General features: G+C 43.6%; 1 long non-coding RNA gene across 1 annotated transcript; it reads left to right on the top strand.

Annotated features, from left to right (window-relative positions):
- The first annotated feature begins 5,297 nt into the window (after positions 1 to 5,297).
- On the top strand, positions 5,298 to 22,849 carry LOC122235939. The gene is made up of 3 exons (XR_006214082.1): positions 5,298 to 5,394; positions 21,250 to 21,354; positions 21,978 to 22,849. It is a non-coding gene; the product is annotated as an uncharacterized LOC122235939 (long non-coding RNA).
- Positions 22,850 to 26,231: the final 3,382 nt, after the last annotated feature.

The raw sequence follows: 26,231 nt of genomic DNA, 5'->3' as shown, positions 1-26,231 counted from the left end.
TCACAGAATTTTTGTCATGGCTCAAGAAAATGAGGTTGCTCTACTGAATCTGTAGTCTAGAAAGGGATACATGGATGGGCCTCACGTTGTCCAGATTTGTCTACAGAAGTTTTTCGTGCATGGACTCTTTCCAGAGAAAGGGTCCAGGGATTGTGTAATATTCTCCAAAGGGTCTGTGAGTTCTTCTCCCCACATTTAAGAAGGATTTACTGACCCTAATGTAAATGCAACATGAAGGCAACAAAGCAACAGTCCTTCCTTCCTCTCCTTGTGATGTATTTCCTCATAAAGCCAAGAGGTGGCAGCATAAACACCACCCTGTAGCTGTCCCATTTTCCTGACCAAAGAACTTTCAAAGGTAAAACATAATGTGAAAGCCCATCAGTAACCTTGCTTTGGTTTGGATAGAGTGTGGGTATGTGTCCCATCAAACCACCTTAAAATACTCCTGGAGGAGTAGACCAAGATGGAATGAGCAGTCCTGGATTCTAAGGTCACATAACACTGAAAGACAACGTTTGGGGGGTGGTGCCTGGTTGGCTCAGTTGGTTAACCCTGCAGCTTCAGCTGAAGTCATGATCTCGTGGCTGGTGGTTGGTGCCCCGCATCAGGTTCTCCACTCTCAGTGCAGAGCCTGCTTGGGATCCTCTGTCTCCCTCTCTCTATGCCCCTCCTCCTCTTGTTCTCTCTCTCTCTCTGTCTCTCTGTCTCTCTGTCTCTCTCTCAAATAAATAAACGTTTAAAAAAAAGACCATAGTAAAAAAGAAAGACAACCTTTGGTACACTTTTGTTAGAGAGTACCATGCCAGAAAGGCACACAGCTTGATTATTGATTGAATCAAAAGCACATACTTTAAATCGAATCTAATCTCCCAAACTGTGATTAGTATTTTATGTTATACGTTGTGTCATTGTTTATATACTGTATAAACTACCTTAAGAAATTACTTATTCTGAACAGAAAAATACTTTAGTTTCTTTGAACCAACACCAAAAAGGTCTCTTTCAGTTCTACTCCTTGGGGGATTGAAAATAACAAAAAAAGGGGAAGTTATTTGACACATGTAGATTCAGAAGATTTTATTTTGATAATTAAGTATCACTTTCATTTTCTGTGTAAGTATGAGAAGCAGGGATCTTTGCTACAAATTCTTAACCAGATGCACACTGGATAGTTTTTCTACTTTAAACATATCTGGTCAACTCAGATATAAGCATTTTAAGTAGCAGATTCTGGGTGTTAATAATTTCTCAGGATAGACCCATGGGTTTAATGGTATATGTTATGCGATCCTCATAATTTTTAGTGATGAGATTAAGCATGGGCTTTTATCTTAAACAAGTCAAGCATCAGACCTGAAAAAGCAATCATTTGGTGGGCTTAGATGAAATGTGTTTTGCCTATCATTCCTATTCCCTTGAAAAGTCTCCATAAAATTCATAATTATTGGGTAGCAGAGAGCAGATACACCTAGTTTCAGACTGTTCTGTGGGAGAGAGGATGATAGAAAGGGCCTGGTGGCATTTGACAAATATCAACAGACATAATGCAAATTTTGTGGGTGGAATAGAATGTAAGAAATACTTGCCAGTCTGTTTTGGTTCATTTTTCATAGGCCAGTTTAAACTGTGAGGCTCCTTTGAAATAGAAAATAATCTCCTGGGGCAAAACAGGAACAAAGTGTTCAGAGTATAAGTCCAGCTTCTCTTGGATAATAAGAACTTTGCAAGAGTGATTAATTGATCAATTAATTAATCAATTGATTAGTATTTATGGAGCATCTTTTTTTTTTTTTTCTTTTTTTTTTTTTTTTTTTTGCCTAGCTTTCTGCTCAGTGTTGTGAGGGCTAGGAGACAAATGTGATGCATATTTTCTTAGTTACATTCCCATTACCTCTTGTGCCTTAATATGTGAATGTGGGGTATTCAGAGTTTACAGGTGGGAGGGGTACATAAGAGCACTCTGTTAAGTTCTTTAATGTAAACGATTCTCTTTCACTTTCTGAAAGACTATCTGATTGGGAAGGACTAGATGCAACTCATTTCATTTGTTTGCTCCCCACTTCCTATTAGCCCAGGTGCTTGACACACCTGGAGTCCCTTTTATAAAATGTTTTCATTGAATACAAACTGGTCCAGATGGGCCACAGTTTGAGCGGCCTTTAGGCTGCTAGTTTGACTGTCTCGTTCTCCAGGGTGATGTTTGCGCTTGTGTTTTTGTCTGATGGCTCTGCCACAAGGGAAAGAAAGTGCACAAAAGTCTTGTCGACCATGCAGACCTTCTGGTAGCATAGAGCCTATGGGGGCACGTGGTTACCTTTTGGGGGTAAAGGTGGGGCTCAAGCAGTAGAACAGGTTTGGGCTGGATGACCCTTTCTTCTGGATTCATTCCTAAGAACACTGTAGGAATCTATAACTAGGGGACTATTTTTAAATACTCCCAGTGTGTTGGGACTGATGGAGAGGCTGACTCAACAAATATGGACTCTACCACACGTTGGATTATAGTTCCCATGGGATAAAAGGGATATTTCTGGAACCTTCTTATTCTGTGTAGTTTCAGGGTTCTCACACAGCCTCTAATTACCTATGTATTTAAGGCGTTATTGCTTTTTGTTTTTTTAACGCTGTGGATTTATGAAATTCACAAATAGCAATTAAGGCCAGATTCCTCTTAAAAAAAAAAATTTCTTATGCCGCAGCTTGACTTATCTCAGTTTTATCTGACCTATAATTAGCCCATATATCAGATGGTCTTAATCACTAATTCCCAATGTGTGATCCTCGAAATGAAAGTTCCGCAGCATATTAATAAGTCTTGTTTGGAAAAGGGTTCCACATGCAAATGAATTTGAGACATGCTGGTCTAAACCAAGGTCAGCAGGTTTCTCGACCATGAGACTTTATGTGATTTGTCAACCTTGGAGGCTGGGAATGTGCAGCCCTTCGCAAATGCTCTGGTCAACAACTTCCTTTCCAGAGAGGGTCTTGCAGGACCCATGTTCTAAGAACTGCACTTTGGGAAGTACTTGTTTGTAGATTTGTTCGTGTTTGAAAAGACTTTATCAGAGGAAAAGTGGGCAAGTTTTATGAAAGAAAAGTAGACATAGGGGAGGCAGAAGATCGCAAAGGGGTTTATTTTGAAGATTAAAAAAAATTAATAACCTAAGACCAAAAAGGCAACAGGCAGGTCTTTGGTAGTCTTATAATGTTGTAAGAAAATACATTTTGCAATAATTAAAACAAAATCTTTTTTAATGTTTATTTACTTTTGAGAGACAGAGCACGAGCAGGGGAGGGACAGAGAGAGAGAGAGAGAGACAGAGAGAGAGAGACAGAATCCAAAGCAGGCTCCAGGCTTGGAGCTGTCAGCACGGAGCCCTAAGTGGGGTTCAAACTCACAGAACCATGAGATCATGACCTGAGCCGAAGTCCGAGGCTTAACCAACTGAGCCACCCAGGGGCCCCTACAATAATTTTAAAAAAGTGCATTGCAGATTACAAATTGGTGAAAATATAAAGACGCATCTAAAATACTGCCGTTCTCAGGCACAATTTAGTGTAAGAATCTCATTAAGATTCATGTTCTGAAAATGTTTCATTTCTAAAATAGGCTTGGTAAGCTTGGTACAGCTTGGGCCTTTTATGTATAATTTAACAACGGAAACCATAACAACAATAATGTATGGATAGGAAGAGTTTATCCTCTTGAACGAACAAATTAGGTCATCGTCAAGCAGTTTGATTTAATGGGAATCCCCGCGAGGTACTCACATAGTGAGAAACGGCTCTTCTCCTGTTAGAAAAGAATGCTGAAAAGAACGTTCTCCCGTTTCACACAAGAATGGGACTGTGCCACAAGAATTGGTTACGTGTTAATTCCCCCGTAGTGCTGTTGGCATGCATCATCCAAACCAGTTGCCAGCATCTAGCCCTTGCTGCCAGCCAGGCTGGATCTACCTCTCCATTCTGCAGCCTGTTTTGGAAGGAAAGACAGCCACCTCTCACGTGCTCCCGGCTCTGCTGGTCCAGCTGGATGAGTCTGGGAGACCTCCAGCAGGTCTTTGATTTTGGACTTTTTAATAGGCATCCATAATAAGATCATCGATCAAAAAGCATAAACCCTAAGTGTGCCTAAATGTAAGAATTCTTATTGATGAGGGTAATAATACAAAGGAAACTGAAGTTCTAATTTCGACTCCCCATGAATGATGGACGTCTGGTCTTAAAATATGCCTCCTGCAGAAGGCTAGACTCTTGGTGCTGGGAACGACCTTGCAGACCCACCTCAAACATGTTTCTCTTTCTCAGCAAGCTTGGGTCTGAAGCAAGGAGTGGGGGCTTTGTTGGTGATGGGTTTCTAGAGCACCAGAGGGAAATCCTGACTTGAACTTCCTTTGGAGAGACCGTAACCTTTCTAACAGGTACCATCATCAGGATAGTGATTCTTTAATGTTCCCTTTATTTTTGAGAGAGAGAGAGAGCACGAGCGGAGGAAGGGACAGAGAGAGAGGGAGACACAGAATCCGAAGCAGGCTCCAGGCTCTGAGCCCAAGGCGGGCTCGAACTCCCGAAACCGTGAGTTCATGCCCTGAGCCGAGGTTGGAGGCTTCACCGACTGAGCCACCCAGGCGCCCCTGGATAGTAATTCTTTAAATGTGTAAATACAAGTCGCGCTAAAGCGAGCAGTGCCGGCCGGACAGTGTACCTAATGGATTTCTGCAGCATGACAGCGATTCTTCCGGGCAACAGCGTGTCCGATCGGCATCTGCTCGTTTTCGGTTTTCCTTTTGCAAGAGCTCGCCCCCCAGGGGGAGCCAACCCTCCCAGCGGGGCCGGCGGGGCGCGGCGGCTCCGGTCTCGCTCCGGGGCGGGCGCCGCGGGGACCCTGCAGCCGGGAGAGCGCGTGGCTGCGCGGGCCCCGGAACTGCGCCGCGCAGAGGTTTCATCTAATATTAATTGTTTTAACCTCTAGTGGTTTCAGCGGTTTTATTGGCAGGAAGATGCAGGCGGTAGCGCACTGGGGGCTAAGGCTTCGGATTGCGCTCACAGGGGAAACAATGGGCTGGAATTTGAGAAAACAAACCCAAGATGTTAATTAGCCGCTGAGGCACTCGGGGCACTTTGCAAATGTTAACATAGCCTACTTGTAAACTCCCGAGGGCTGAGACTTCGTTATTTGTTTGGTACGTTTTTTTTTTATTTATAATGCATCGTGGTGTCATTTTGAGTATTAAATAATTTCTCGAGGAAGTGTTTGGGGAAAAGGGCGATCAATAGAAAGGAAATTCTTTTCCCCCTCATCTCACTGTGTTCTTTTCTTCTGCATTTTGCAGTCTTCAGTGGACCTCCAAGAAAGCCATCTATTTTAAAGAGGAACAAGGTTGATCCACTGTAAGTGATAAGAAAAATGGCAGAGACCAACCGAGGGAAGGGTTACCTCTGATAGCTGTCATTGGCTGAATGTTTATTGTGTTGTAGACTCCGCGTTCTTTATTTTCAGTTTAATCCTTTCCACCCCCTGGTGAGGTAGGTGGGCCGAGGACGTGGTTTTCCCTGTTTGCTGACTGCAGAGGGGCGTTTGGACTCCTCTCTCTGGCTGGGGCCTGGCTCTGTTCCCGACACAGCCTCGGGGGAGCCTGTGGCCGTCGGTGCCCTGAAGCATGGATGCCTTTGAAACCCTGGGCTTGTGCGACTCTGACCAGATTATTTCTCCCGGCTCAGTTTTCAGTTTATACCTGGCTCCTGGGTTTGCTGGAAGACTTAAAGCAGCTCACCCAGAGCCAGGCAAGAGTGGGGGCTCCGGGAGTCTAAGGCATGCATAAAGCATGAGCTTCTTTCTCTCTCAGTGGGTGGTGATTTATGCCCCACGACCTGCTGTAAAAGCTGTGCAGTAAACAGGTAGTTGAATTTAGTCGCTGAGTTTGGATCGGGAAAAGGTTCAAATCCTGGTTCTGCCCTGCTGGTTGTGGGACACTGGGCCAGTTAATTAACTGCAGTGCCCCCTCAGTTTCCTCTTGGGTAAAATGGAGATAATAGGGTGGTTATGAGAGAGAACAGGGGGTGCTTGGGAAGCACTTTACATGGAGGTGTATACTTAGCACCTGGTGAGGGCAAAATAATTGTCTAGTATTATTATTTCCTGCAGCCCCCAAAATGGAGCACTTGTTCTTCCGGATTCATATGCTAATGGTTCCCGAAGAGAACCGTTGGATTTCTGTCTTACTATTCTGCTGTTCACACCTCGATTTCTTTTCCCACAGTATTTGCTTTTAGTTAAGCATTGACACTATTTCACATTTTTTTCTTACTGGGTCCCAGATATTGTTCTGTAGTGTCCTTTTGCCTCTTTTTTTGACTGAGGGAGACACTGGGCCACGGACTCCCATTGCATTCACTCACCATTATGGTAGGCTGGGTACTCTGGGGGTGTGTGGGGTGGGGTGGGATGCAGGGATCTAGACACCATAAAGAAGCCGTGCTTGTCCTTAAGGAGCTCCGAAAGAGAGATGGAAAGACAAGGAATAAGTATGAGAAATCCAAGGCAGAATGAGGGGAGTGCTGGTGAGGAGCTGGCCATGTGGGCTGGTCTAGGAGGTGTCAGGAATGTGGTAGGACCTGGGTGGCTAGAATTCCTGGAAGTCTGGATTGGAGACAAAGAGAAGGGAACAGCAGCCTGAGCAAAACCGCGGAGGAGCGGGGAGAGCAAAAGGAGGCTTGAGAAGCATATTATCCTTACAGAGATGGTTGAAAGCGTAATGTTGAGGAACTGTAAAGGACGGGGCCAGGTCCCGTGCTGGGTGAAGGGAACCGGGGGTGGGCGGGGTGACCATGGAGAGGGTGAGATTTCCCGGGGTCTGACAGGGTGAAGAACGATTTTATTAATGTTTTGGTCAAGTGTCAGAGGTGAAAGGTGAGGAGACTGTGGCTGCCCGGGCTCTGGGTGGGGACTAAAGTTCCAAAGCTCCCCCCCAACACCCCCAGCCTGCTGGGGTGCTGCTGCCCCTGGGCTGTGGCCTGTGGGGTGGTGATAAAGGGATGGAGCAGGGAGAAAGTGAAGAGGGACTTGCGTTTGCATTGCTTCTGGGCTTCCTTTGGCCTGGAACCTTCACAGAAACTGTACTAGACAATGTGTCCAGGTTCTAAAGTGAACTCATAAAGCCCATTTAATCCACAGTGTTTCACATTGTATCATAGTCCATAAAGCCTATTAATCCACAGTGTGTCATAGCATACCACAGTGCAATTGGTATGAATTACTAAGACCATGTCTCAGAATTTCATGTCTGTGGGAAAATTCACTGCAAATTCCAAGTACCCGGCCAGGAACCTGATGGTCAGCTGGGAACTGTCTGATATGAAATGGTTACACTGTGTGCCTGGGGAATGTTTACCTGGAGAAACATGTGTTCTGTTGCAAACGACCAGATATCGTTTGGGTTGGCAATTGAGAAAAGACATTTCTTTGTAGTAGCTTATGTTTTATGATTCTTAAAATTTTTTTAGCATTTTTATTAATTTTTGAGAGACAGAGAGAGACAGAGCGTGAGTGGAGGAGGGGCAGAGAGAGAGGGAGACACAGAACCTGAAGCAGGCTCCAGGCTCTGCACAGACACCACCCCCCTCCCTCCTGACCTGAGCTGAGTAGGATACTTACCTGACTGAGCCACCCAGGAGCCCCTTATTTATTTATTTTTTTTAAGGTTTAGAGTTTAAAAGACACCACAAATGTTATTCTTCTGTTACATTTGCAGATAATAAATTTTTATCCTTATATCTGAAGAGAGAACATACTTTGTGGACAGCATTTGTTGTCAATGGCAGTTGTTGTTCATCAGCCTTTTAAACTGGTCCTGGGATTGTTTCCTGTCCTGGGATTCTAGAACCAATGACTAGATGGTTAAGAGAGGGCACTCTTCGACATTTGCCTAGATGAAAACTACACACAGCTCAGTCATGGGGTATTTTATTTTATTTTATTTTATTTTATTTTTTTAACATTTATTTATTTTTGAGACAGAGAGAGAGACAGAGCATGAACGGGGGAGGGGCAGAGAGAGAGGGAGACACAGAATCGGAAGCAGGCTCCAGGCTCTGGGCCATCAGCCCAGAGCCCGACACGGGGCTCGAACCCACGGACCCCGAGATCGTGACCCGAGCTGAAGTCAGATGCCCTACCGACTGAGCCACCCAGGCGCCCCAGTCATGGGGTATTTTAAAAGCAAATCCTTTTAAATAGATAGGACATATTCTTTCTCTCTCTTTTTTTTTTTTAAGTTTATTTATTTATTTTGAGAGAGGGAGAGCACGTGAGTAGTGGAGGGATAGAAAGGGAGAGAGAGAATCCCAAGCAGACTCTGCACTGTCAGTGCAGAGCCTGATGTGGGGCTCGAACCCAAAAACCATGAGGTCATGACCTGAGCCGAAGTCAGCCGCTTAACTGACTGAGCCGTCCAGGTGCCCCAGGACATATTAGTTCTTACATTACTGTCATCTTTGTGGTTGTCATTATAATCAGCAGTAACATCACACCTGGCATTTATTGAATAATTACTATGTGCCCATAACACTTTTTGAGGAGCTCTATCTTAGAGCATTTTTTACAGCAAAACCTAGTTTCTGTCTAACGATGCCTGGGAGAACTACATTAGCCATTATCCAAGATTTTTTTTTTGTCAGTCAACAAACATGGAGCACCCTTCATGTGCCAAATACTGTGCTAGACCCTGGGAATCAGTTCTGATTAAAATGAATCCCTGTTGTCATAGAACTTAAAATGGGAAAGCGAATAATTAGTAAGTCATTCCAGGTACACAGAGTGCTTGCTATGCAGGGCTAATGCAGGGTACAGAAGCATATAGTCGGGGATCTGTTCTTAGGGGAGGGTGGTCGAGGAGAACTTTTACACACAAGATGGACAAGCAAATAAGCCTTGTGAAGGCTGTGTTAGCCAGGTGAAAAGAAAGAGAATGGGCTCACAGAGGGAGTAGAGTGTATGGAGGTTGAGAGGTGGGTGAGAGCCTGGTGTTTGAGGAACTGAGAGGGGTCAGATAACAGTTGGAGGTGAGCAGCTGACTGAGAACCTGCTGAAGAAGAGGCTGGAGAGATGACAGGAGTTAGATCATTCTAAGGCTTGGGCTCCCCTAAGGAGTTGGATCCTTATGTCAAGGACACGAGGAAGTCATTAAAGACTTTGGAGCTGAGAATAATCAGATTTGTATTGTATGATCAGATTTGTATTCTAAAAATTGTCGCTTTGGCAGTGGAGAATGCATTGGAGGATTCAAGAGTAAAGGGGACAAGGTAGATGTGTCCAGGTGAGGTAGAGGAGGGTCTGGACTAGGGTGGTGAAATCGGGATCAGAAGGAACTGAGATTCATCATATCCCATGTTACACCGATTCTGAAATGTATACGTGTCATATTTTCCTCTCTGAAATTGTGATAAGGCTTAGATTTAGCAATAGTTTTTGTTTCTTTTTCTTGGAGGTGCACAGGACAATGGTGCATCCAGTAATCAATGGCCTCTTTTCTTAGGTGAAATATGGCATGCAGGAGGTAAAACCTACAGTGCTTGGTGGTGTCATGGAGCTCAGGGGGCCGGGGCACTGAGCAGTCAGTTGAATGGTGGGGTTGCAGTTCCAGCATGGAAAAGACTTTATGGGGACAGTTTTATTCTTCAGATTTTTTATTTTCAATTTGGCGAAGTCCAAACTAGAAAAGCCATTGACTACTATATATCAGCAGTTGAGTTGCTCATTTTAAAGATTGTGAAGTAGGGGGGCACCTGGGTGGTTCAGTCGGTTAAGCGTCCGACTTCAGCTCAGGTCACGATCTCACGGTCCGTGAGTTCGAGCCCCGCGTCGGGCTCTGGGCTGATGGCTCGGAGCCTGGAGCCTGCTTCTGATTCTGTGTCTCCCTCTCTCTCTGCCCCTCCCCCGTTCATGCTCTGTCTCTCTCTGTCTCAAAAATAAATACACGTTAAAAAAAAATAATAATTAAAAAAAAAATAAAGATTGTGAAGTAGGATATCTAGGTTTTAATTGTTGATATTAAATTGTTTTTGTTGGGGCATCGGGGTGGCTCGGCCGGTTAAGCCTCCGACTCTGGGTTTTGGTTCAGGTTATGATCTCACTGTTCATGGGATCAAGCCCCACATGGGGCTCTGTGCTGACGGCACAGAGCCTGCTTGAGATTCTCTTCCACACACACACTCTCTCTCTCTCAAAATAAATAAATAAACTTAAAAAAATGGTTTTCATTAATTTTATTAAATGGTGTTTTATTAATTGCCGATATTACACGGGTTTCATGTGTAGATGCACCATTTCCCAACTTGATCTCTCTTGATCTCCCTTTAAGGCAGTATATTTACATTTCTTGCTGTATTTAGCTTTCTTGTCTATCAGTTTTACTATCTGTCCCTAGAAGACTGAATAACTGTAATTTGTACATGACAGACCACGTGGTGATACCAAATATTTGTCATGTTGGTGCCTTTATGGCTCAGTTGTTCTGGAATGTCCTTTCACTGCCTCTTAGCAAAGCAACCACATTCAATATAATATACATGAGGTATAAGGAGTCATTGCAGGTAAATATTGAGAAGATTTAGTTGTTTTTCAGTTTATCCAGCTTGGAGGACCTTTTTAGCTGAACAGTAACAGGCCTATAGGTAACAGTTGCTAGTAACCTGACTAGGGGGTTTAGAAATTCTGGAGGTCCCAGGGGTGCCTGGATGGCTCAGTCAGTTAAGCGTCCAAGTTGGGCTCAGGTCATGATCTCATGGTTCATGGGTTTGAGCTGAACCCTGTGTATGGGGCTCTGTGCTGACAGCTCAGAGCCTGGAGCCTGCTTCGGATTCTGTGTCTCCCTCTCTCTCTGCCCCTCCCCCATTTGCACTCTCTCTCTCTCTCTCTCTCTTTCTCTCTATCTCTCAAAAATAAGTAAACATTAAAAAAAAAAAAAAAGAAAAGAAAGGAAGAAAATTCTGGAGGTCCTGTCCTAGACTTGCCTATGGGAAAATTAAAACATTGATGGCTAACGTGTTCTCTTCTCTATCATGCACACGAAACTGATGATGGTTTAGAAGCATTATACTGTACCTCTGACCAAACAATTTTAATTTAATGATTAGATAATAAATTTCTAATACTGCTTTTTTGAAGATGATCTTACATATTTACTTTCTAAATGCATGTGACATTTGAACAATTTCCAAGTGCTTTCCTTTGCTATGGGATTGGCCTCACAGCTGACCTGGGAGGTTAATTTCTAACTATGGTAGGCATCTGCAAAAGTAGATTCTTCTGATCTGCGGCTCCTATTTTGGGAGGATCATTAGATAAGTCCCTTACATTGTCATTTACTTTTGGGGAATGGAACTTTGGAATTGCAGCTGCATGTTCCCTGGTCTTACCCTGCTCAGGGGGCAAAGCGATCCATGGAAGAGGATGGAGTAAGGGGTGCTGTACTTGGGGGGAATGGTCTAGCTGAGTGAACAGGGCTCATTTGTCTCACTTGGCTGGAAATACAGTGACTGGAGTCTGACTTAGCTAATTCAAGTGCACAGTTGAAGCTCCCTGGCTACAGGAGGAGAGAAACCAGGAATGTTAAAAAGTAAAACAGTATGAGTTTCTGATGGTGGTGAAAGCATGGGATGTCTCCTCTGATATGGCTCTTTTGCCCCTGGCTATCAATAATACTTTAGCAAATCCTGTCTTTGTTTACGTGCACACCGGTGTATGTTCTTTATTTTTAATGTTTATTTATTTATTTTGAGAGAGAGCGAGCATGAGTGGGGGCAGAGAGAGAGAGAGACTGAGAGACGGAGAGAGAGAGAATCCCAAGCAGGCTCTGTGCTGTCAGAGAGGAGTCCGACTTGGGGCTCGAGCTCATGACTGTAAGACCATGACGGGATCCAAAATCGAGAGCCGGATGCTTAACCAACTGAGCCACCAGACACCCCCACCAGTATATATTCTTAAGGGGAACAACCAGGATTAATTTATTTAGTATGCAAAGAGTGATTTTATCAGATGATAATGTTTATCTCATGAAACAAAACAAAGGTCAATCAGGTCCGTTCCTAGATTCACTGGGAAGGATTACAACATTGCATTGCGCCTCACTCTTTTTATCTGTAGCTTTAAGACATAATATTATCGCACTAGGAATTCTTGTGTGCTGTGACAGGCACAGTGCCTAGGGAATAAGCCTTCCCGTGATCTGCTTTGGCACCTACTTTTAGGATCTAGAAGTGTGGGACCTATTGGCCTATGGTACATTATCAAACTTTCTGATTGTGAGCATTAATAATAAACATCTTAGATTTTTATTGGATAATTAAAAAATAAATAAGTACTTGAATATTGAATCTTTATCTTGGCTGTTTCTTGAGAATACTTATCTTATTGTTGGTGATTCATGTTTATTATTAACTGAGTAATAAAAATTAAAAGCATTTATAATAATGAATACATTATTTTTAATGAATGTATAAAAGGGAATGATGTTTTCAGTAGACAGTGAATTATGGCTTGGTGTGGTGTGCAGGTGAGGGAAAATGGTCCCAGGATGAATGAAGTTAGGCTGCCGGGGTGTATTCTATTTCTGTTGGGGGTTTCTTGGAGCCATTATCAAAATGGTCCTCTTCTAGCCTCTGGTCTGTCAATCACAAAACAGTTTTTGAACAACTCTGGTAGATAAATAAAGCATTTGCTAGCTCAGGGAGGCATGTATAAGAAACTTCATGAAAATGGTACTAAGATTCCTCGTTTAAAGCCAAGAAAAGAGTGGGGCGCCTGGGAGGCTCAGTCGGCTAAGTGTCTGACTTTGGCTCAGCTTATGATCTCATGGTTCGTGAGTTCAAGCCCCACGTTTGGCTCTGTGCTGACAGCCCAGAGCCTGGAGCCTGCTTCCGATTCTGTGTCTCCCTCTCTCTCTGCCCCTCCCCCGATCATGCTCTGTCTCTCTCTGTCTCAAAAATAAGTACAAATATTTTTAAAAAATTTTAAAGCCAAGAAAAGGGCAAGCAAGCTGGAAGTCTGCTACAAATATGGTGCCTCTGAGTGATGTAGACAAAGAGGTTCTAGGTACACATAGCTCCTCATGCCTAGGTTGGTGGACAGGCTCAGACTTTGTGCTAATTAGGAATAGAAGCCCTTTCCTCTTGACTAGCCCGGCTCCCATCACGAGACACAAGAGCTCACAGAGAGCTCTGGCTGCGTTTTAGCTGCCACTCTCCTCCTGCCCAATGTACTTTGCATTTTTAGACACAGTCAAGTTGCTGAACTATTTTACAACCAAGGCTCACTATCCACAGTGAGACCTGGGCAGGGAGTGTTAAAGGTGTGCAAACCTATCATTTTTCCTGGTAAACACACATGGCTGCTACTATAGACCTTAAATGAGAAAGCTTAGAATAATAAGGTGAAATTATGCAAAAGCTTGGACTAATTGCAATTCTTTTTCTAAACAATTAGGTGGTAATCCAAATGTCTACTCAATGCTTGAAATCACTTTTTTTTTTTTTTTTTTTTTTTTAGTATAGTTGACACACAATATTACATTAGTTTCAGGTGTACAACTCAGAGATTTGACAAGTTTATACATATGTTCACCACAAGTTTTGCTACCACCTGTCCTGATGCATTGCTATTATAATATCATTGACATTCCTTATGCTCTGCTTTTATTCCCCTGACTTAGTCATTCCATAACTGGAAGCTTCTATCTCCCTCTCCCCTTCTGTTTGGCCTCACTGAAAGCGCCTTCTCGACATTAGTGGTTTATAAAGTTGTTTTAAAGCAGACATCCAGCATGGTTTCACGTATACACTTTGCCGTTAATTAAAACCCACATTTCTTTTTTTTTTTTAATTTTTTTTTTTAACGTTTATTTATTTTTGAGACAGAGAGAGACAGAACATGAACGGGGGAAGGTCAGAGAGAGGGAGACACAGAATCTGAAACAGGCTCCAGGCTCTGAGCTGTCAGCACAGAGCCCGACGCGGGGCTCGAACTCACGAACTGTGAGATCGTGACCTGAGCCGAAGTCGGACGCTTAACCGACTGAGCCACCCAGGCGCCCCAAAACCCACTTTTCTTAACCTGATATTCAGGTACCTTTTTCCTTTGGTCTTAACTTACCTTCCTAAACTTTTCCTCAGCTACTCCATATGATGTGTGCCACACTCCCACCAAAAGGCACTTGTTGAAGGTCTCTACATCCTGTGGTTTATGTTCAAACAGTGCAAAGTGTTTCCTCTCCGTACCTTCCTTCCCAAATGGCCCAGTGCAAGCACTACTTTCTTTCCAAAACATCTTATGCCTTCAACCCACTGTAATTTCTCCCCATTGATTTCAGGTAGTATTTGGCCTGTATAATATACTCTTAAAGTTATCTATATTATTTCTCTTTTTTAATGCTCAATGAGGACAATAATTTTTTCTTACTCATCTTTCTATTTCCCACAATGCTGTTTCTTTAAATTTGGAGACAAACAATGTGTGTTGTTTAGATGAATGAGTTCATTGGATTTATCCATGTAGGAAGTAGACTTGCAATATATCTCTGGTTTCCTTCTCTCTTGGTAAAGTAATATGTTTCCAATTCCATGATTACATTAGAAATTTATAGTTTTAAGTGTATGTGGTATATATGATCATATATTTACTTTGTTAAAATAATGTTACATTAAATAATGTATTTAATGTAAAATAAGGGATTGAGAAATGACATGGTATAAAAATACTAGTATTTCTCATTTTAAGTTGACTATTCAATCGATACCTGACTAACCATTCTCTGCTTCAAATTTTCTTAGCTAGAAAATCAGGAACTTGAAAAAGCTTAAAGCTGTGTTTGTCTTATGGATAAAAGATTTGCTATGGAATTTTACTTTTGTATAAAAGTATATAAAAAAGATATGCCCCTTCCCTCCCTAAGCTCCCATGAGTTGTGGCTATATGATTACTCTTTTGCAATGGAATGTAAGCAGAAATCTGTTACAAAAGACACTCTCCTCCCTTTCTTGGTCTCTTCCTTCATTCTTTACTTGAAACAGCCCTTGCTGTCATTGTGGAGCATGAGGATATAGGCCACACCACAGGCATACAGAGTGGGGATTTTGAAGAAGCCTGGGTCATGAGGACTCCATGGAGTCGAGTTGCCTTACCAGCCATGACTACCCATGAAATAGAATTTAACTTGCCTCAAATCACTATTTTGTGATCACTTTTCATTTATTTATCTTTTACTTTCAGTAGGCTCTGAGCTCCTTGAAGGGAGGTACTATACTTTACCCATGTTTCAATTCCTAGCACCTAGCACCTAGCACCGAGTGGAGACACATGCATTTCAGGGATTTCATTGGAGTTTTTAAATAACTTGTTTTAAAAATATTTCACTTTATTGCTATGCTATAAAATTCCAGGTGGGAGGGGGTTTGTCAAATGGCAAGAAATCTATACTGTGAAAAATGTTTTTTTATTAAATTTTTTTTTAATGTTTCTTTACTTTTGAGAGACACAGAGAGACAGAGCACGAGTAGGGGGAGGGCAGAGGGAGAGGGAGGCACAGAATCCAAAGTTGTCTGCACAGAGCCCGACATGGGGCTCGAACCCACGAACTGTGAGATCATGACCTGAGCTGAGGTCTGACACGTAACCGACTGAGCCAGCCGGGCGCCCCTGTTGTAAAAATTTTATAATGAAATTATTCATCAATATCGAGATTGCCTCTTTTTTTTTTTCAGTCTTTCCCTGATACTGTGCCTGTGAGTCTCTCACACTGCCCGTCTGTAGGCTCTCACGTTAATTTTCCTTTTTCCATTTACTCTCTACTCTGAGGATTTCTAAGTTATAGCCACTGAATGTAAGTTTTGATATGTGGTGGGATTTCACAAAAGGAGACGTGCTTATTATGATACTTGGCCAATTCCTTGCCATTCCTTGTCCTAACAGAAATGGTTATGTGGATGCTATACCTATAAACTAGGTTCTACTTATTTGTGAGAATATCATTTCTAACTCTTTTTTTCTACTTCGATGGTCTGTAATTTGTCTGGGCATGCTTTTTCTCTTCCAGTTAGGATCACTTCTGTCTCTTAGCCTATATAAATAAATTGCGTCTGTTATCATTTGTTCAAATGCTAGATTTTATTCTAGGGGCACCTGTCTCTGCTTCTTTACCATCGTGTGCTTCTCATATGGATTGGCTTCTTATATTCTCTCTTTCTCTCTTTTAAATAGACTCTTTTAAATAGCCCCATGTGGGGCTTGAACTCACAACCCTGAGATCAAGAGTTGCATGCTTTACCGACTAAGTCAGCCAGGTGCTCCTTCTTATATTCTCTTAAATCCAAACATACTCAGTTTAAATAGGGGCAAGCATCTGACTAATTACGTCTTCTAATGTAGGTGTGCTGCTCAGCATTTTAATGTTAAAATATATTTTATTTTGTTATAAACCCTTCATGATACAATTGGAACATTATATTTTTTTCTGAAATGATGTGCCTAGGTTGGTCATTTTTTCTGTGAGTTACATTTATAACGGTACGGAGGCCTAAAAATGTTTGTTATCTTAAGAGATTAGGTTTGAAATGGTTGAGGATCACTGGGGAAATAATGAACAGATATCTTTTGATAAGCATATAGCTAGCTTATCCATAGATAAAAAGAAGGAAAGTTATAGCTATCACTTTTCTAGCACTTGCTCTGAACCAGGCACTGTTTTGAGCATTTTATGTGTATTAACTCATTTATATATTGTAACAACCCTATGAAGTGGGTACTGTTATCATCCACATTATACAGAGGAGAAAACTGAGGCATAGAGAAATTTAATTTGCCCAGGGTCACAGCTGGTAAGTGGCAGAGATAAGATGTATTGAGGGATCATTATTGATCACAGTATGATCAAGCAACTTGCCCAAAGTTACACAGTTTGGCAGATCCTGGATTCAGACCCAGGATCTTGGCCCCAGAGTTTATGCTCCCAATTATCACACTGCCTGGTCTCTGGCCAAGCTCTGCTTTATAGTTATTGTCGTCAAGCTACACTAACCCTGCAATAATAATAACAACAACAAATAATTTTAAAAAATGCTCTGGATAGATAACCAAAGAGGTATCTTTTAGAGATATCATATGATGTCATAAGAAATCTTTAACTTCTTTTTTAAACTATTGTTGCCATTGACCTATTTTTGGAGTTTCTAGACTGAGCACTTACAATCACATAAAAACTGTAGGGTCAGCTTAAAGGATCTTGCAGTAAGTTTTGAAATTTTGCAGCAAAGTTCAGAGAGAGAGAGAGAGAGTAAAGAAGGGATGAGACAAGAGTTCCCATGAGTAACTTGAAGCCGGGGGACCTGGACCACGGTCCCTTTGTCGCTGTACTTCTGTTGGGCTGGCAGTGACACGCAGGTGGCTGGGAGCAATAGTAGAGACGGTGAGAAGCAAGGAGGGAGGGTAAGTTGCCATTTATGCCAATTCCTCCCCTTCGTTGTCATCAGTGGTACCTAATATTAAGAGGCCCACGACATTGACCTCACTCTCAGACATACGTCCCTGACATGGCAAAAAGGATGCTTTGACATTTTTCCTTCTAATTTTGAACTTAGGAAACTTCATCTTCCCACATTTTCCTTCTCCATCTTTGAAGCCATCTGGAAAGGGACCCTCTACCTCTTGTTCTCATGTGAGCTTGTGCACCTGGGCTCGGTCAAGTGCCCTGTGACTCTGGGCGTTCTCATGCCCCCAGTCTGGCACCCTTCCCACCTCCACCGCAGCCCTTCCTCACTGGCGCTCCTCTCCTCGAGTCCACAGTGCTGCTCTGCCCTCCCCACATGGCCTCACCTGGGGCTGAGCCGGTAAAAGAGCGTCAGGTGAGAAGTTCCTCAGTTTCCCTTCCTTCCACCCGCAAGTGTGTCCGTGTTCATCTGTTCATCCATCTCTGCTTCCCCTCCTGTTGCTGAGAAAGCAGTGGCCCTGGACCCTCCCGAGACACATCACTCCTTTCTGCAGTACGTCTGTTGGCCTTGCTGTCGTAACAAACAGCCTGCAATCCCAGTGCCTACAGTTACAACCTTCGTTTCTCTTTCAAGGTCCTGGGCTTGGCTGGGCTTGGCTGGGCTTGGCTCCAGGCGGCAGGTCTGGTTGGGTCTGTGCCACTGTTTTCTTTGAGGTCCCGGGCTGACGAGGCACCACCTGTCTGGCCCCCTGAGGGCAGAAGTGCAAGAGGGGAGCAGGTCCACCAGGCCTCTTAAGGCCTCTGTTTGGAGCTGGCACATATTGTCTCCACATTCCACCAGTCAGAGCAAATCATGCCCCAGAGTCACTGGGGCAGGAAAATAAAGTCCACCTGTGGGAGTTTTGCTGAACAATAACACGATCTACCAGCTGCCTTCTCTAAAATCTTAACATGCCCTCTCCCCCCATTATATTTATCCTTGTTCATTCATTGTGTTTCTTCTCATTCTGCTTGCCTCCCTTTCTATCTGTTTCTTCATTGGCTTTCCCAACCTACAAGCAAATAAATCCTTCCTTGTCCCCTAGGAAAGGTTCCTTTCTTTTAATTATGACTTGCCTCCTCCAGCCATTCTTCACTTCCTCCCCTCCACCTCCTCATAGAGTATTTCCTGTCACCTCAGTGTCTCCTACTTGTCCTTAGCAGTTACTATCTGCTGTCCCCAATGCCCATGCTGAGCCCGCGGCAGTCTTCCATCCCCAGGAACCCACGCCCGCCTTGTTAACGTCCACGGACCACCTAATTCCCGCTCGAGTGCCCCTTCCTGTTCCACTTTTGTTGCAGCATTTTATATGGCTCATTCCTCTTCCTTGGAATTTTCTCCTTTGGAATTCCCCCAAACTGCTGATTCTCTTCCTTCTTCTGACACCTCCTTCTCTGTCTTCTTCACGGACTTTTCATTCTTTCATTCATTCGCTTGGCCGATAGTTATACTGTGCCTCGTACGTGCGGCACAGAGGTAATGGACACATCCCTGACCTCATACTCAATAGGATCACACGTCGTTACAGAATTGCAGTGTGTTGTGGCCACAACTGTGCTGAGGGACCTATGGAGAACGTAACTCAGGTTGAGGGTTAGCAAACTGTCCAGGAAGAGGTGTCCTGTGAGCTGGATTTTCAGAGATCCAGGCTGAGAGAACAGGAACAGCATTGTAGGAGGAGCAGACAGTGCTTGTGATGGTCCAGAAGCTGCTCTCCCCTCAGATGGCTTCCTCAGCATTTCAGCCCCCGCTCTTACTCTGCACACCTTTTTCTCCTGGGCGGTCTCAGCCCAGGACACTCTCCTGGGTGGGTTTCTGAGTGCCTACAGGATATCTAGCTGAATGGCCAGAAGTACTTCAAGTTCAATCCTAAATTCATTTTCCTTTCTTTTTCATTTTCTTTTCTTTCTTTTTCTTTCTTTCTTTCTTTCTTTCTTTCTTTCTTTCTTTCTTTCTTTCTTTCTTGTAATCTCTGCACCTGACATGGGGCTCGAACTCATGACTCTGAGATCAAGAACGGGATGCTCGACCCACTGGACCAGCCAGACGCCCTCCTAAAGTCACTTTCTAAACTTCAGCTTTGTTCTTCCTCACTCTGTGGCTTCCTCATCACATCACAGGCAAAGGTAGAAACCTTAGAGTCCTCTTGGATGCCTCCCTCTTTCCTCCCTGCTGTCTGCTCACCACCAGCCCACTTTGCCAAGCACATCCTGCCGATTCTACTTCAACTGACGTCTAGCTGGCATACGCTATTCTCTTGGTTTAAGGTGTACAATGTAGTGATTTAACACCTACCTAAATTGCACAGTGATCACCATGATAAATCCAGTGACCATTTTTTCCCACACAAAGTTACTACAGTATTATTGGGTTTATTCCCTATGCAGTACTTTGCATCTGCCAATTCTACTTTTTTTCTTTTCTTTTTTTTAGTTTATTTATTTTGGGGCAGGAGGGGCAGAGAGAGAGAGAGAGAGAGAGAGAGAGAGATTGAGAGACAGAATCCCAAACAGGCTCTGTGCTGTCAGTGAGGAGCCCGATGTGGGCCTTGACCTCACGAACCGTGAGATCATGACCTGAGCTGCAATCAAGAGTTTGACACTCAACCAACTGAGCCACCCAGGTGCACCTGCCAATTCTACTTCTAAACTGTTTCTCAAATCCTTCCCCTTGCTCAAGTCTTATTACAAGTCTTATTGTACAAGGGGTGCCTGGGGGCTCAGTCGGTTAAGCATCTGACTTCAGCTCGGGTCCTGATCTCTCGGTCCATGAGTTCGAGCCCCACATCAGGCTCTGTGCTGACAGCTCAGAGCCTGGAGCCTGCCTCCTCTCTTTCCGCCCCTCCCCTGCTCGCACTCTGTCTCTTTCTCTCTCCAAAGTAAATAAACATTGGGGAAAAAAAGGAATTATCACAAAGTCTATATTGCTGGTACTAGATATTGGTATCCAATTTGATCTCATTCACTCTTCTAATCCTTTCCTGTTTTTCTCAAACACACATCAGCTTACAAACTGCTATGGCATACACAAGGGTTCATAGACACTCTGTTCCTAATAGTCAATGTAGAAACATCCTGATGTCCACTAACAGGTGAATGGATAAATAAATTGTGGTATATCCATACAATGGAATATTATTCAGCCTTAAAGAGGATCGAAGTGTTAATATGAGCTACAACATGAACCTTGAAAACATACTAAGTGAAAGGAGCCAGACACCAGGAGCCAGGCCGTATATTGTATGAGTCTGTGACATGAAATGTCCAGACTTCGGAAATCCATAGAAACACAATGTGGATTGATGGTTGCCAAGGGCTGGGGGTAGGGAGGAAAAGAGAGTGACTGCTCAATAGGTAGGGCTTATTATTATTATTATTTGGGGATGATAGAAACGACTTGGAACTAGATAGAGGTAATGGTCACACAACATTGTGAAGGTACTAACTGCCACTGAACTGTTCACTTCATGAATTTCACCTCAATTGAGAAAAACCACCTTATGAAGACTCTTAAAGAAGAAAGATCACACTTCAGAGCTTGGCTCACATACTCTCTATGCTTGTCTCCAGTCTCTTGTTTCAGGCTTTCCGCTCCCTTCTCTCCCTACATCCCGTCCAGGTGCCCTTTCTTCTTCCCCTTCTCTACTGCCCCCTAGTGGCCTTTATAGAAAGTCCAGGCAGCATTTCAAAGTCATTTTCTCTGAGTCTTCTCCCCTCACCCTTTATTTTGTAGGAAATCTGAAGGAGTGTTGGACATAGGGAAATAGAGGGAACCCAGGATTTTTGGACTAAAAAGGACTGGATTCACTTTCCTGTTCTACTACACACTTGTGACTGAGTGAGTTGATTAGCCTCTTTGAGCTTCATTTTTTTCATCCATAACACCTATAATATAATAACACCTATAACTGTAAGAGTATTGTGAACAGTAAATGGGACAATACACACTAAGCTGTTAGAACAGCACTGGCCACCTAGTAAGCTCATAATAGATGTTGGCTATTAGGATGACGTCTATGGGTTTCCACTCATCCTTTGAGGCCCAGATTGAACGCCGTCTCTTCTGTGAGGCCTGCCTCGACTTCCCCAGGCCCAATCAATCCCGTATTTAGTTTTGTTGTACAGCTTGGAGACATCTCCACACATTGTGCAGTTTGTCCTACTTGTGTTTTTCTATGGGGACCTGCGAGCTCTTTAAGACAGTTCTCCAACATGTATCAAATGATTTGAATTTCTTTTTCTTTTTCTTTTTTTGTTTATTTATTTTGAGAGAGAACAAGCTGGGGAGGGCCAGAGAGAGGGCAGCATAAAGTGGGCTATGTGGTGACAGCAGCAAGCCTGATGGAGGGCTCCAACTTACAAACCATGAGATCATGACCTGAGCCAAAGTCAAACGCTTAACTGACTGAGCCACCCAGGTGCCCCAAATGATTTGAATTTCTTGTCCCCTCTCTCCTTTAGGACTCCTCCCCAGGAACTGAAGCTGGTTTGGAGCCCCCATAGTGGTGTGGAAGGGAGCCAGTCATTTCACCTGCTGCTCAATGCAGCTTACGCATGCATCTTGCTAAAGATGATGACCCAGCAACCTGAGCTGATGAGGTGGTGGGTCTCAGTCCACTCTAAACAAGTTAAGTGGTCTCAGAGCCTCTGTTTTGATTTCGGATCCCGTGATAGAGAGTTATGCAAGCAGTCAACATTCTTTGCTTCCCTTTCTGTAATCATTTCATCCTCTCGTTCTGTGCTCCATTGCCCGGGGTGCGTGCCAGTAGAGTTGACCGACTGGATTATGACAATTTCTAGATTTTTTACACACTGACCGCAGTATGTTTCCAGTTTGGTCCCATGTATTTAGGAAGAGAAAGTTCAGTGTCAGACAAGAAACCCCATGTCAGTCTCAGGATTCAGGGCAGAAATCTGCTCATTCTGGAGCATTCACTTTACATTCCTCCATGCCCTGCAATATCCTGACAGTGTGACCCAGTTTCACACCACTCCCTGATACCTTCTCTTTGGTTAGTTAGGCCTGCCTCTTGCCTGATCCAGGAAAAGTCTGAGTTCAGCCCTAACCATATCATTCCTAATACCACTAGTACCTTCTCATAAAAGCTCTGTACATGTGTTAGACTTTCAGGGTTTCTTGGAAGATTATTTTTAAAACCATTAATTTTTGTTGGGAAAATGTCAATTTTCAATGTTCTTAGAATCCTTGGATCAAACTGCAGATGGAAAATGTTATGATACTTTACGTGCCTGCTCCCACTGTCCTCCATTCACTATGAGTCTAAAAAGTGAGAAAGGGGGCACCTGGGTGGCTCAGTCGGTTAAGCAGCCAACTTCAGCTCAGGTCACGATCTCGCAGTTTATGAGTTCGAGCCCTGCATTGGGCTCTGTGCTGACAGCTCTGAGCCTGGAGCCTGCCTCAGATTCTGGGTCTCCCCCTCTCTCTGCCCTTGCCCCACTTGTGCTCTGTCTCTCTCTCAAAAAATAAACATTAAAAAAAATTGTTTAAAGCAAACCTCAGAGAGATGAATTTTGAATCCGTTTTCATTAAAGTAGATCTCTCTCTCTCTCTTTCTCTCTCTCACACACACACACACACACACACACACACAAACAGATATATGTGTGTTCAGGAGTTTAAGGGTTTGAATGACCCTGGAGAAATGTGTGGGGGATAGACCATGCCCATGCTGTTAGCAGTGATCACCTGCTGGGGGTGCAGGGAGATAAGAAAAAAAAAAAAAAAGACTATCAAAGCCTAGAAAAAAAAGGTCCCATGATAGAAATGTTAAATAAAAAATTAGAACACAAAGAATCTATCTCTGAGATCACTTCAAATGTGTAAACAATGAAAATGCAAATGGACAAAGCCTAGACTATAACGTGAATAAAAGAAAATCTGGGTAAGAGGGTGATGAGCAAAACGGAAAATATATGGACACAAAACAGCAATATCCCAACATCCAAGCAAACAAAATAAACATTAAGCGCCTTAGGCTATCTGCCTGTGGGTTGGAGGACAAGAGGATAGAGGTGAGTAGGGAGATCAAAAGAGAATTTACAAAAATTAAAGAGAAGGAACAGGTGTGGACCAGGGAAAATGACGTGCCATAAACTGAGGCATAAGATGAATTCAACACTCTGCACCTAAGGTTAAAAATGCAAATAAGAACTTTCCCCTAGAGTAGCTGACGAAAAGAACAATTTTAATAGAACCTACAAGATTAGGTTCTAGTCTTAGACCTTAGGGCCAACTTTTCCACGGAGCATAATTCAAAGGTGGCTTCAGTAAGCCAAATCCCCAGAGTAACTGAAGTTCAGGAGGAGTCTGAGAAAAACCTACTGTCATTACTATTCCAGGCACGGGAAATCCCAGTCCTGTGCTCCAAGGACTCAGTCTGGTGTTACCTGTATTGACCACTGGGGGACGGAACAGTCAGCCCCTCCGTGCACTGGTTCTCGTAAACCTTCTAGGAGATCACTCTGGGGAGAATATTAGCTATTAATTAGTTCCCTTAAATAGTGGCTTTGAACTTTTGGAATTCAAATTAATTGATGGTCTAAAAGAATGCCATGTAATTTTTACGGCATTGAGTCTTTTTTCCTAGGATTAATCTAACTTTGTTCTTTCCCCCTTGCTTTCCCAGGCTTGCATCGTTTTAGCAGCCGACTGCACTTATCTTTTGAGCTTTGAACCATGCCCCAGTGGGTAAGTAATTTCATTTAGGTAAACAGTTTCCAGAAATAGATTCAAACCGCGAGCAAACAGCTTGTTTGTGATAACAGGCGCTGCCTGCAGTCCGATGTCTGAGGCTAATGATCTCACGTCTGCTCGTGCTGGTAGCTGGCTTCCCCTCTTTGTCAACTGTCCCCCAGATGTGTTGCCTTCTCTCAAGGTACAAATCAGGCCGTGGAAATAGGTGTTGCTAGGCCCGACTGGGCACCGGGAGGAGTTCCACACAACTGCAGGGTGGTTGGTCCCAACATGAAGTACCTTACTTGCCTGGCATATGAGCTCTTCTGGTTGCTAAAAGACCAGGTAACACAGTTGCCAACCCTGTGCCGGAACGCGTCCTTTGCAATGGCACTCATTATAGTTAATGAGCTGTTAGCATTTCCATTATGGGATTTTTTTTTAGGGTTTATAACCTGGGAATAACAATAATTTGCCTCAGCCCGAAACTCCAGTAACAGGCTATAGCCCAACCATTGCGATTGCTCTTACTAAAGTTGCTGGGGTGGGACAAGGTAGTTCTGCCCCATGTTTGTAGCATATAGAGAGGAACACGCTTAGGAACTATAAGTGTTTTCCTTTCCCTTTCCTTTTTTTAAAAAAAAATCAAATTAGGGGCGCCTGGCCGGCTCAGTCAGGAGAGCATGCGACTCTCGATCTCAGGGTTGTGAGTTCCAGCCCTATGTAGGGCATAGAGATGACTTAAATAAACTTTAAAAAAATGAAATTGGGTAGTAGCTCAATTTGGTATCAATAAAATGTTAGTGCGCCGGGGTGGCTCAGTTGGTTAAGCATCTGAAATCAGCTCAGCTCAGGTCCTCACCTCACAGTTGGTGAGTTCAAGCCCCGCACTGGGCTCTCTGCTGTCAGCGCAGAGCCCGCTTCAGAGCCTCTGTCCCCCTCTCTGCCCCTCCCCGGCACTCTCTCTGTCTCAAATAAAAATAAAACATTAAAAAAAAAAGTAAAATGTTGCCAGAGAGGATAAGATCACCAAGAACCACAGATGGGGTGGGGACAGCTGCAATGGTGAGAAGTCTGGGAATATTGGGATTGGCCGTTCTGAGAAGTCAGATGTAGAGGAGACAACTAGGAAGGCCTAGAACTCATATTAACTCTGCCGTCCATTAGCCTAGCTACTGGGGGGCAAAGAGAACTCTAGACCTTCTTAACCACAGAACTCACAAAGGCCAGCTAGCTGGGCAGCTCCACAAGTTTCCAGTGGGGTCCATGAAGGACTGGAGTTCACCCAAATGCATAAGAGGTCTGGGCTCTGAGAAAGGCCATCAGCATCCTACAGGCCCCAGGCAATGTTCTGTTGTCTTCCTGATTCGAAGGACTCAGCCTGAGAGGTCTCCAAACATAGGCCAGTGCTTTCTGCTTTAAACTTTTTTAATTTTAATTTTAATTTTTTTTTTTTATTTGAGAAAGAGAGCATGAGCAGGGGAGAGGGGCAGAGGAAGAGAGAGAGAGAATATTAAGCAGTCTCCATACTTAGAGTGGAGCCCAACGAGAGGCTCGATCCCACACTTTCTGCTTTAAAAGAATGTTACAGGGGGACTCCTGGGTGGCTCAGTCGGTTAAGCATTCAGCTCAGATCATGATTGCAGGGTTTGTAAGATCGAGCCCTGCACTGGGCTCTGCACTGACAGTGTAGAGCCTGCTTGGGATTCTCTCTCTCTCTCTCTCTCTCTCTCTGTCTCTCTGCCCCTTCCCTGCTCATGCAAGTGCACCCCCCCACCCCCACCCCCACACTCTTTCTATGTCTTAAATAAATAGATAGATAGATAGATTACAGGGGCTCCTGGCCGGCTTAGTCGGTACAGCACGTGACTCTTGATCTTGGATTGTGAATTCAACCCCACATTGGCGTAGAGTTTGCTTCAAAGAAAACAAATAAATAAATAAAGGGGTATCTATAAATAAATAAATAAATAAATAAAGGTTACAAAGCATCAGGAGAACCTTTTTGCCTAGGGCTATGA

Source organism: Panthera tigris, chromosome F3 (assembly GCF_018350195.1).
Source record: "Panthera tigris isolate Pti1 chromosome F3, P.tigris_Pti1_mat1.1, whole genome shotgun sequence".
Taxonomy (NCBI): Eukaryota; Metazoa; Chordata; class Mammalia; order Carnivora; family Felidae; genus Panthera; species Panthera tigris.
The sequence above is the reverse complement of the archived record's forward strand: the minus strand, read 5'-3'. Positions and strand labels throughout refer to the sequence as shown.